This window comes from Cyprinodon tularosa, unplaced genomic scaffold, assembly GCF_016077235.1.
Source record: "Cyprinodon tularosa strain WSP-4 unplaced genomic scaffold, ASM1607723v1 ctg1074, whole genome shotgun sequence".
NCBI classification, from domain to species: Eukaryota; Metazoa; Chordata; class Actinopteri; order Cyprinodontiformes; family Cyprinodontidae; genus Cyprinodon; species Cyprinodon tularosa.
The window spans coordinates 345,558-356,435 of NW_024037865.1; the positions used below are offsets into that span (position 1 = coordinate 345,558).

Consider the following 10,878-nt stretch of genomic DNA (forward strand, 5'->3'; position numbering starts at 1 on the left):
GATGGTCGTCTTTTGGACAACTGTCAAGTCAGCAATCTTCCCCATGATTGTGTAGCCTATAGAACTAGACTGAAAGACCATTTAAAGGCTTTTGCAGGTGGTTTGAGTTAATTAGCTGATTAGAGTGTGGCACCAGGGGCCATCAATTTTGAACCTTTTCACAATATTCTAATTTTCTGATATGATGAATTTGAGATTTTCATTTGTTGTCATTTGTAATCATCATAATTAAACAAAATAAACATCTGAAATATATGAGTTTGTATGTAATGTATGAATATAATATACAAGTTTCACTTTTTAAATGGAATTACTGAAATCAATTTACTTTTTCATGATATTCTAATTTTATGACCAGCACCTGTAATACAGGCCGGGGCTATAATTAGAACCAGTGCTGTTCCTGGGCATTCCTGAACAACTTGTGATAGTAACATACAAGTACCACAGGGGGGCAATGTTTGCTAAAGAATCCAAGCCATTAGCATGTGAAGTCCCATCCTTAGCACAGACAGTGCCGCAGACAGGAGTTCGGCCTGTTTTATTTTTATGATATGAAATTGCAGAAAACAACTCGTTAAGGTGGAACAGCTAGAAGAGCGAGGTGTGTGAGAACGCTGGGACCCTTTTTCCCTTTTGGCTTACACATGAAAACTCACACTGGTGAGAAGCCTTTCAAATGTCTTTTCTGTGGAAAAAGATTTGCCTTAAAGTCTCATTTGAATGAACACATCAAAATTCACACAGGTGAGAAGTCTTTCTCTTGTATGATTTGTGGCAAAAGTTTTTGATGTAAATGTTTCTTTGTATTGTCATTAAAACAGTTTGTTTCCTTTAAATATTTAAGATGGCATAATCATTAAATGTACGATTGCCAGGGGATTAAAAGGAAATGATGTAGATTCTCTCTGTATTTTTCTTTTTTCATATCAAAACCCTGTGAATTAAAATCTACTTTGGTCCCTGAGCAGCAGTGACCAGGGGGCAAATTGAAGAAATAAAGCCAAATTTGCCAAAGTAGAAATAAAAATGTTCTTTCACTTTTTTGGAGCAATGAAGATTTTATTTATGTGTCTAATGCATAATTCATACTAGATGGAAACCTTGTTTGTCTAAACCACAGGTGTCAAAGTCGTTCCAGAAAGGGCCGTGTGGCTGCTGGTTTTCTTTCCACCCAAGCAGTAGCACACCAGACTCCATTCATCTCATCAAGGTGAATCTAGTCTTAACCTGATGACTTGATGGGATGAATGGAGTCTGGTGTGCTACTGCTTGGGTGGAAAGAAAACCAGCAGCCACACGGCCCTTTCTGGAACGACTTTGACACCCCTGTAAACCATTCCTTTAGTGTACCTTAAGTTAGCTTGTCTGACTGCTATATTAACCAATATGATGTGTTGAACTAGATCTGCTATTTTCAAAACTTTTGTGAGACACTTTTGTATGAAGTAAAGCATTAATTCACAAAAAAAGCTTATTTGAAGTCTATAAATCAGTTTTCTGCCCAATAGCAATGATGAACTGCATGGCAGCATTCTATACCCAGCTATGGTAGTATCTAGGCTACAGCTGTCAGTCTGGTAAAAAAAAAAAAAAAGAAATTAGGTTTTTAGTTGAAACTGTAAAGGTTCACTTTTTTTGTAACATAAAACCAACTAAAACTATCACATATCGTAATGACTAAAATGCCACTAAAATTAATACCGGTAGTTTTCGTCCTGAAGTCTTAGATGGCTTTCAAAAACAACACTAATGATGAAATGGACAAACCCGAGTTTGGAATCCGAGAACCAGTCAAAGCCCAGTGATCTGAGATCCAAAGACAACCCTTAGGGGAGAATCAGAGATCCATAATAATCTGGCACTAGTGACTGGTCTAGAGCTGGTTATATAGTCAGATGAGCAGGTGAATCTGATGGATTGAATTCTGAAATGTTTATTGTATTTTCTGTGGTGGATGTTTCCCATTAATGTAATTTATTTTCTAGATTGATGTACTGAGCAGAAATAAAAAAAGATGGATTCCAAAATCTCATTTGGTTTCTTATAAGTTACTTTTTCTATCTATACTCTGATATTTTCAGACAACCTAAATCTGTAATATAAATTGTTTAATTGTACTAAAATGTTCGGATGATGATTATGGAACTTTGCTGCAAGTTATTCTTTGTGTTCATTGTTTGTTAAATTATTTAATTTTTAGCTTAAGCAGATGAGTTTCTATATGTTAATTCTTGGAAACAAAGTCGAAGCTGGTAGATGAGGCTTTAATAAAAATCTGAACCAGTAAAATTCATGTTGATCCATCACCGGTTATGCTGCGTTCCTTTGGTATTTGGAGCTTCTAAAATACAAGCCAGGAACTCCCCTGATCTAAAATCTCTAGAACTGGAATCTCAGAGGTTCCTGACCAACCATTTATCTTTCACATAAATTCTAAAAATGTCCAAATTATATAAATGATGCTCTAAGTTAGGGGTCTGCAACCTTTCATATTCAAAGAGCCGTTTTGACCAGAGTTCAACCACGTAAAAGTTGTGTAGAGCCGCAAAATATAACATGACTTTTACTAGAAAACCTTTTTTTCTTTTAATCTTATATAGGAAATTAGTTGTTGCCATCTCAAACAATCAAAAATTCATTTATTTTTAATGTTAAAAAATATAATTTACAAGCTAATTAGGGATGCACGATATTGGGATTTTGGCCGATATCCGATATGCCGATATTTTAAAACTCATGTAGCCAATAACCGATATCGATACCGATGTTAAAGCTGGACAGAAATAAGTAGTCATTGAAAATAGCAGTTTTGTTATCCATTTCTGACACTTTGAAAAATAATATACTCAAATATATTTTCATATGCTGATATCAAATTAATTTTTATTTAATTATTTTTATTTATTTTTTTTATTTATTATTAAAAAAATAAATAAATAAAAAAAGTAAAAAAAATAAAAATAAATAAATAAAAAGTATATATATATAAAAAATAAATTAATAAAAAAAAAAAATAAAATTAATTTTTAAAAACACGGTATCGATCTATTTTACTTTCAAAATCTGGTGAAATTTCATCGTTCTGTTACAAACTCGTGATATTTTGCAAATTCTTGTGAGATTTTGTTAGTAAAATAGGTCGATACCGCGTCAATATATCAACATATAAAAATATGGCAACATTTGGTGAATTTTTGGGGGATTTCGTAGCATAACGATGACATATAGCAACATTTCATTAGTAAAAGAGATTGATATGGTGTTTTTAAATGGCAATATATCAGCATATGAAGATATTGGGATATTTTAATCGATCAATATTTTTTCCTCGTCTTTACACTGGAAAAATGATCTAGAAATAAGTAAAACTTTCTTACATTAAGTGTATTTACCCTTGATTTGAGTAGGTAAATGAGATAGTTTGCCAATGGAATGATTATTTTTACTCTTAAAATAAGGTAATTAGATAATATTCACTTTAAATAAGAGAATGCAAATGTGTTTTCTTATTTTAAATCTAAATTGTCTTGTTTCATTGGCAAAATGTCTCTCCTCAATTCAAGAACAAATGCACTTATTTTAAGAAAAAAATGACTTATCAAGATTTAGTTTTTTGCAGTGTAGTAGTTATTAAGTCTGTAAAAAAGACGTTTTTGAGGAAGAAGAAGTAGCATTTTATTATAATTTTTTTTTTAGACTTTAGAAACTTTAGAAAGCTGATCGAATATCAGGTTAAATATCGGTGGGGTGGCCGATGTCCGATAATCAGTTTTAAGGCAGATACCGATAGGGGGCCGGTTATATCCTGCATCCCTACTTAAAACATATTTCTGGTTCTTTTAATCTCATTCTTTTCCATCTTATAAAAAACACTAAAGCTATTGATACCGGTATATATTAAAGTAAATTATTTAGCTCTTTATATACATTTTAGCCACTATTAAGAGCCGCTGGAGAGGGTCCAAAGAGCCATATGTGGCTCTGGAGCCGCAGGTTGCAGACCCCTGGGGCCTGTTTCAGAAAGGAGGTTAAGTGAAAACTCTGAGTTTGTTAACCCTGAAATGAGGGAAACTCTGGGTTTTCTGTTTCAGAAAGGGAGGTAAGTTAAACCTGAGAAAGCAGAGTAAGTCAAGCCTGTTTCTGAAAGAGGGGTTACTTATACTCAGTGTCAGTTACCATGGCAATTTACTCTGTGAACCTAACCTGGTCGGGAGCAGGTTTTCTTCAGAAAATCCGGAGTTTATTTTGGTCTCCTCCCCTTTTTTAAAGAGGAAGTGGTGTTTAAACACCTCATTGATTCTTTGGGGACATACAGTATTCATTGCACACATTTCAGTCACGTAGAGCGCATCAAAGGGAATAAAATGGCATGTCCTTTTATGGATGATCCTGTTTGTAAAGCCAGGTAGCTACTCTACTCCCATGATGTGCTCAAGGCTTACCTGCTTGAAGTATGTTTTTATATTTCATTTTCAGCTGCTGCCATGTTCTTTTGATGCCTGCAGGATTGCACCTATCCATGAAAACTAAATTAGGTTTAATAAAATACTGTTCTTCCAGTTTCACCTCTGATATTATAACAGTTGGGTAAGTTACTCTAAAACAGTTCTTAATTACTAACTACAAATTTTATCTTCAACAAGTCTAATTAGATTAATGTATTAATTACTGTCTCTAGAAAGTATTGGTCTAATTACTAATTTGTTTTACTTACTTATTAATTACTTTCTAAATCCCAAATCAACCTCAACCACTTGAACAATACAAGAAACTGCACCTCTAATGCTTTCAAATAAACAATATTCAATTGCATGAATTAATCTTAAATTGACCAAAGTGTGTAACTAGAGGGAGAAAGTTCAAATCAAAATATACCTTTTAAAATTTGATATTAAATCCACTATTGTTTTATAGTCTTTAATTTAATTACAGTATTTATATGACTTAGGTAACTTAATTCATTACACCCAACACTGTATAAAAGTACCGTAATTAAAATCTAAACTTACGCATTGACTCGAGCAGCTATTTTCACCCAAGCTAACTCTCTCTCCTTCGCCGCTGCAGCCATGTTGCTTTTTAAAAAAAAATACATGTTCAAATTCTGCATATGCTTGCATAAGCACATCCAGTTCTGCTGGTGAGAAATATGCACACCTTTTTTTGTCTGACGCTGTTGCCATGGTGACTCGTAATATCTGTGCTCCATTGATAATGGCTTTTTATAGTTGTGGTGCACGCGCTTAACTCGGAGTCAGTCAATTTAGAGTTGATTGAACTAACTCATTTCAGCTGTTCTGAAACCCAAAACTCAGAGTTTCCAATCTCAGGATAAGTCAACTCAGAGTTCAAGTTTTAACTCAGAGTTGGTTGAACTTCCTTATTGAAACAGGCCCCTGGTCTAGAGCATTAGAGTAACTCAGACAAATCTGACTTACATACATGCATTGAAGTGTATATACAGGTGCTGGTTATAAAATTAGAATATCATGAAAAAGTAGATTGATTTCAGTAATTCCATTTAAAAAGTGAAACTTGTATATTATATTCATACATTACATACAAACTCATATATTTCAGATGTTTATTTTGTTTAATTTTGATGATTACAAATGACAACAAATGAAAATCTCAAATTCATCATATCAGAAAATTAGAATATTACTGAAGACCAATAAAAACAAAGGATTTATAGAAATGTTGGCCAACTGAAAAGTATGAACATGAAAAGTATGAGCATGTACAGCACTCAGTATTTAGTTGGGCCTCCTTTGGCCTGTATTACTGCAGCAATGCGGCGTGGCATGGAGTCGATCAGTCTGTGGCACTGCTCAGGTGTTATGATAGCCCAGGTTGCTCTAATAGTGGCTTTTAGCTCTTCTGAATTGTTGGGTCTGGTGTATTGCATCTTCTTCTTCACAATACCCCATAGATTTTCTATGGGGTTAAGGTCAGGAGAGTTTGCTGGCCAATTAAGAAAAGGGATACCATGGTCCTTCAACCAGGTACTGGTAGCTTTGGCACTGTGTGCAGGTGCCAAGTCCTGTTGGAAAATGAAATCTGCATCTCCAAAAAGTTGGTCAGCTGCAGGAAGCATGAAGTGCTCTAAAACTTCCTGGTATGTGGCTGCGTTGACCCTGGACCTCAGAAAACACAATGGACCAACACCAGCAGATGACATGGCACCCCAAACCATCACTGACTGTGGAAACTTTACACTGGACTTCAAGCAACGTGGATGAAGTGCCTCTCTTCTTTTCCTCCAGACTCTGGGACCTTGATTTCCAAAGGAAATGCAAAATTTACTTTCATCAGAGAACATGACTTTGGACCACTCACCAGCAGTCCAGTCCTGTTTCTCTTTAGCCCAGGCAAGACGCTTCTGACGCTGTCTGTGGTTCAAGAGTGGCTTGACACAAGGAATGCGACAGCAGAAACCCATGTCTTTCATACGTCTGTGTGTGGTGGTTCTTGAAGCACTCACTCCAGCTGCAGTCCACTCTTTGTGAATCTCCCCCACATTTTTGAATGGGTTTTGTTTCACAATCCTCTCCAGGGTGCGGTTATCTCTCTTGCTTGTACACTTTTTTCGACCACATCTTTTCCTTCCCTTCGCCTCTCTATTAATGTGCTTGGACACTGAGCTCTGTGAACAGCCAGCCTCTTTAGCGATGACCTTTTGTGTCTTGCCCTCCTTGTGCAAGGTGTCGATGGTCGTCTTTTGGACAACTGTCAAGTCAGCAGTCTTCCCCATGATTGTGTAGCCTATAGAACTAGACTGAAAGACCATTTAAAGGCTTTTGCAGGTGGTTTGAGTTAATTAGCTGATTAGAGTGTGGCACCAGGGGCCATCAATTTTGAACCTTTTCACAATATTCTAATTTTCTGATATGATGAATTTGAGATTTTCATTTGTTGTCATTTGTAATCATCAAAATCAAACAAAATAAACATCTGAAATATATGAGTTTGTATGTAATGTATGAATATAATATACAAGTTTCACTTTTTAAATGGAATTACTGAAATCAATCTACTTTTTCATGATATTCTAATTTTATGACCAGCACCTGTATGTAAAGGGTTTTACGAAAGGCCTCAGAAGAATTGTGGAGTGGTCTTGTTCAAAAGAATCTTCAAATGCCGCTGACATATAGGATCTTCACAGAATGGCATTTAACTTGTTTACAGTCGAGCACGGATAAAGGAAACATTACTGATGCCCACTAATGTAAATACCAGAGAACCTTATTGGAAGTGTGAAAGTCAAAGTGCTGCTGCCAACATTAGCACATGCTAAGAGTAGCAGGCCCATCAGCTGAACACTGGCATTGGTGTTAAGGATATTAGTAGCAGTCAGTAATGTCATGTGGCAGGCAGGTTTCCATTGGACCTCTGTGCTTGTATTTACCCCAGATGGGACTCGAACCCACAATCCCTGGCTTAGGAGGCCAGTGCCTTATCCATTAGGCCACTGGGGCAGGTACAGCAGATGTCCCATCAGGTGAAAAGCCGTACGTGTAATTCCTGTGCGAACAATGAGTCACCGTCTGAAAACTGGCTGCACAGTGAGTCGACAGTGCCTGCAGACCTTTTGGGGATTCTTGCTGCACTATGCAGCGCATAGCTCTCACAACCTGAAGGCTGTGACTTTGACCCACACACTTGGCATTTGTTTTAGCTTGACAGGAACATTCATTCGTGCTCTTACATGACCATGGTCAGCTTTTGGCTGGGGTAAGGCAAATAGCTCAATAGATAACAAGTGTGACGACCTCATCTGTCTTCTTCTTTTGTCTGAAATCTCTTTGTGCTTGCTCACAGTCCTCTGCTCAATCACCCAGTCACACACTTCATGCAGATGGAGCTTAACATCATTTCTTGATGGTTTAAATTGTAAAACAGAAGAAAAAAGATGCAGTGCAAAGAGTCTGTCATTGGTAAAGGACACAAGTCTCAGAAAATTCCCTGGAGAACTTTGACTGAAATGCAGGCCTTGGTAACTCCACAAAAGGAAAAGGGAACTCCTGCAATTGAGTTTTGCTGTTTGAGAACTTTTCACTCTTCATCTGAAAGGCCTTCTCAGCTAGTAAGGGGATTAGCATCACAATGTTAATTTGTTCGGGAATGGCCATGCTGCACAGCTCAAGTCACATGCAAATTGAAGTCCCTTAACAATCAGGTGTGGTAAGTGTTGTTTTTTGCCTGGTTCCATGACAAAATGCTTATTGCCTCTATATGTAAGGACTTTTGAATCAGTCTAAAGCTGATTGTGTTGTGTAGGGCCAGTTGTGTAGGGCAGGATGAAAAAGTGCACACATTCTTACCACAGGCAATGTGAAAGAATAGCTTAAGATTTAGCACAACCAGTTTTTGAGTAGGCCAAAGGAGAGGACAGGATCTTGTTGCAAAATGCATTCTCTAGCAGAGGGTGGTTTCGGTCCACCGACCTCTGGGTTATGGGCCCAGCACGCTTCCGCTGCGCCACTCTGCTTGACTGTGTCTCAGTTTTCAATAAGGGAGCCCAATACTTTAGTTTTGGCTTGGTTTTGTTATGCCATAAGCCATGATATCAATTCATTGTGATTTTAATTTTGAACATTTGTGGAGAAAGACGCAGTTTAGCTTGGCTGCACCAATCCCCAAGAGCTGCAAACCCCCTCTCCAAAACCCGCCACCAGACACTCCCACAGGAACATTCGATCCTAGCCCTACTGTGCTTGGCAAAAAAGATTAACTGCTACATGCTTTTCCTATTGTCTACATCAATGGAATTCCAGAGGCTATAGAGCCGGGCTATTCAATTGGCGGCCCCAGGGCCGGGTCCGGCCCCTTTGGGTTTTTGTACCGGCCCCTAGAGTGTACTGTGATTATTACATACTGATAGTCTTACACATAGTGCATGAATATCACTAACTGCACGTTCTCTCGTCCAGTAGGGGGCGGGATGCGCACGTTTAAGTCATGGTGGAAAAACAGGAATACAAAAACAAATACCTGTTTTCCTCGGACATATATTTTGGGAGACCGCACATGACCAAACAAAAATCACCATTCACGGCGTGCTCTAATTCAATTCTCTGACTTTTATCTGTCAAGCGTGAAGGATTGGCTAACAAGACAAAATGTCTCTCTCTAGCTTAAAAAAAAGAAAAGTTGACTCGGAGAACAGGCAGTTCAACAATGAATGGACAGAGAAATACGCGTTTATTTCAGTTGATGCGAATCCTGTGTGCTTAATCTGCAACGAGTGCCTCGCCGTGTGTAAAGAGTATAATTTAAGAAGGCATCACAACACAACGCATGCTAACTTCAACGCTACTTTCCCACCGGGCTCAGCCGCTCGGAGGCAGAAGATTTCAGGGCTTACATTTTGTTATGAGCAAAGACGTCGCATATTGTTTCGGGCCTGTACGGATCAAGAGAGAGCAACGGCGGCATCGTTACGAGTGGCATGGATATTGGGAAAAAAGAAAAAGCCGTTTACAGACTCGGAGATAGTCAAGGAATGTATGCTGGCATCCATTAATGAGGTGGTAACAGATGAAAAAACCCGAAAAAGCGTTATTGATTCGATCAAGCAAATTCCAATATCTGACACGTCAAATATGAGGAGAGTCGAGTCCCTTGCCTCGGATGTTTTCGAGACACTTTTGGACAAGCTGAGGAAGGCTCAGGTGATGTCTTTGGCCGTGGATGAGTCGACAGATAACGGTGATGTTGCGCAGCTGTGTCTCTATGTGCGATTTTTTTGATGGAGAATGTTTTCGCGAGGATCTGCTTGGACTAATTCCTCTGGAAGGGCACACCACTGGTTAGATTTTATTCACCAAAATTGCTTCATCCTTTGAGGAGAACAACTTGGATTTGGCGCGCGTCAACATGCTGGTGACGGATGGCGCGCCCTCGATGGTGGGCAGGGATCAGGGGCTTGCCGCGAGGATGGCAGCCGTGGCTCCACATATGAGATCGCTACATTGCCTCATCCACCAAAGCCTTCTGTGTGCCAAACTCAGCGCTAAGTTAAAAGAGACCATGGACTCTGTCATGGCAATTATAAACTTTATCCGTTGCACCTCCAGTTTACAGCACCGCCTTTTCCGCCAGCTGTTAACTGACATGTCTGCTGAATACAAAGATTTGCTCATTCACAATGACATTAGATGGCTTAGCAAAGGAAATGCATTGAAACGTTTTTGTGAACTAAAAGAGGAGATTCTGGTGTTTCTCCAGTCTTCAAAAAATGAAAAAAGCTGGCAAGTTTCTGTCTCTGATGGGAAATGATGATTTTAATGCCACTGTTTGCTTTTTGAGTGACGTTTTCCATCATTTGAATCAACTCAACATGGAGTTGCAGGGCAGGGATAAAACAGTCTCAGAACTTGTGGAGAAACTTCATGCTTTTCTAAGAAAGCTCTCACTCTTCTCTGCTGATCTTTGTCCTGGGAAGATGCTCCACTTCCCCACATTAAGGAAATCTGGTCTGCAAATTACTGAGGTGATGTCAGGCTTTATTGACTCACTGAAAAACAACTTTTCCACCAGGTTCGATGATTTCAGCATCTCCAGCGAAGTGGTGAGATATGTTAAGGACCCTTTCTGTGTGAATGTTGAGACAGACTTTGCATTGAAAGGAAAGGAGCTAGTACCATCATTGGATGAAGCTTTTTTACAACTGGAACTCATTGACATTCAGTCGTCAGATGACTTGCGACAGTCATTGCAGCAGGCAGGTTTTGAAAAATTCTGGACTCATGTAGTCAGCCAAGAAAAATTTCCACACTCAAGGGGTCTTGCACTTTTTCTTATGACAATGTTTGGCTCAACATACACTTGTGAGTCGTCATTCTCACACATGAATGCCATTAAAACTCA

At 38.4% G+C, this 10,878-nt stretch overlaps 1 non-coding gene across 1 annotated transcript; it reads right to left on the bottom strand.

The window, feature by feature from the left end:
* Positions 1 to 7,411: 7,411 nt before the first annotated feature.
* Positions 7,412 to 7,484, bottom strand: trnar-ccu. The gene has a single exon. It is a non-coding gene; the product is annotated as a tRNA-Arg (tRNA).
* Positions 7,485 to 10,878: the final 3,394 nt, after the last annotated feature.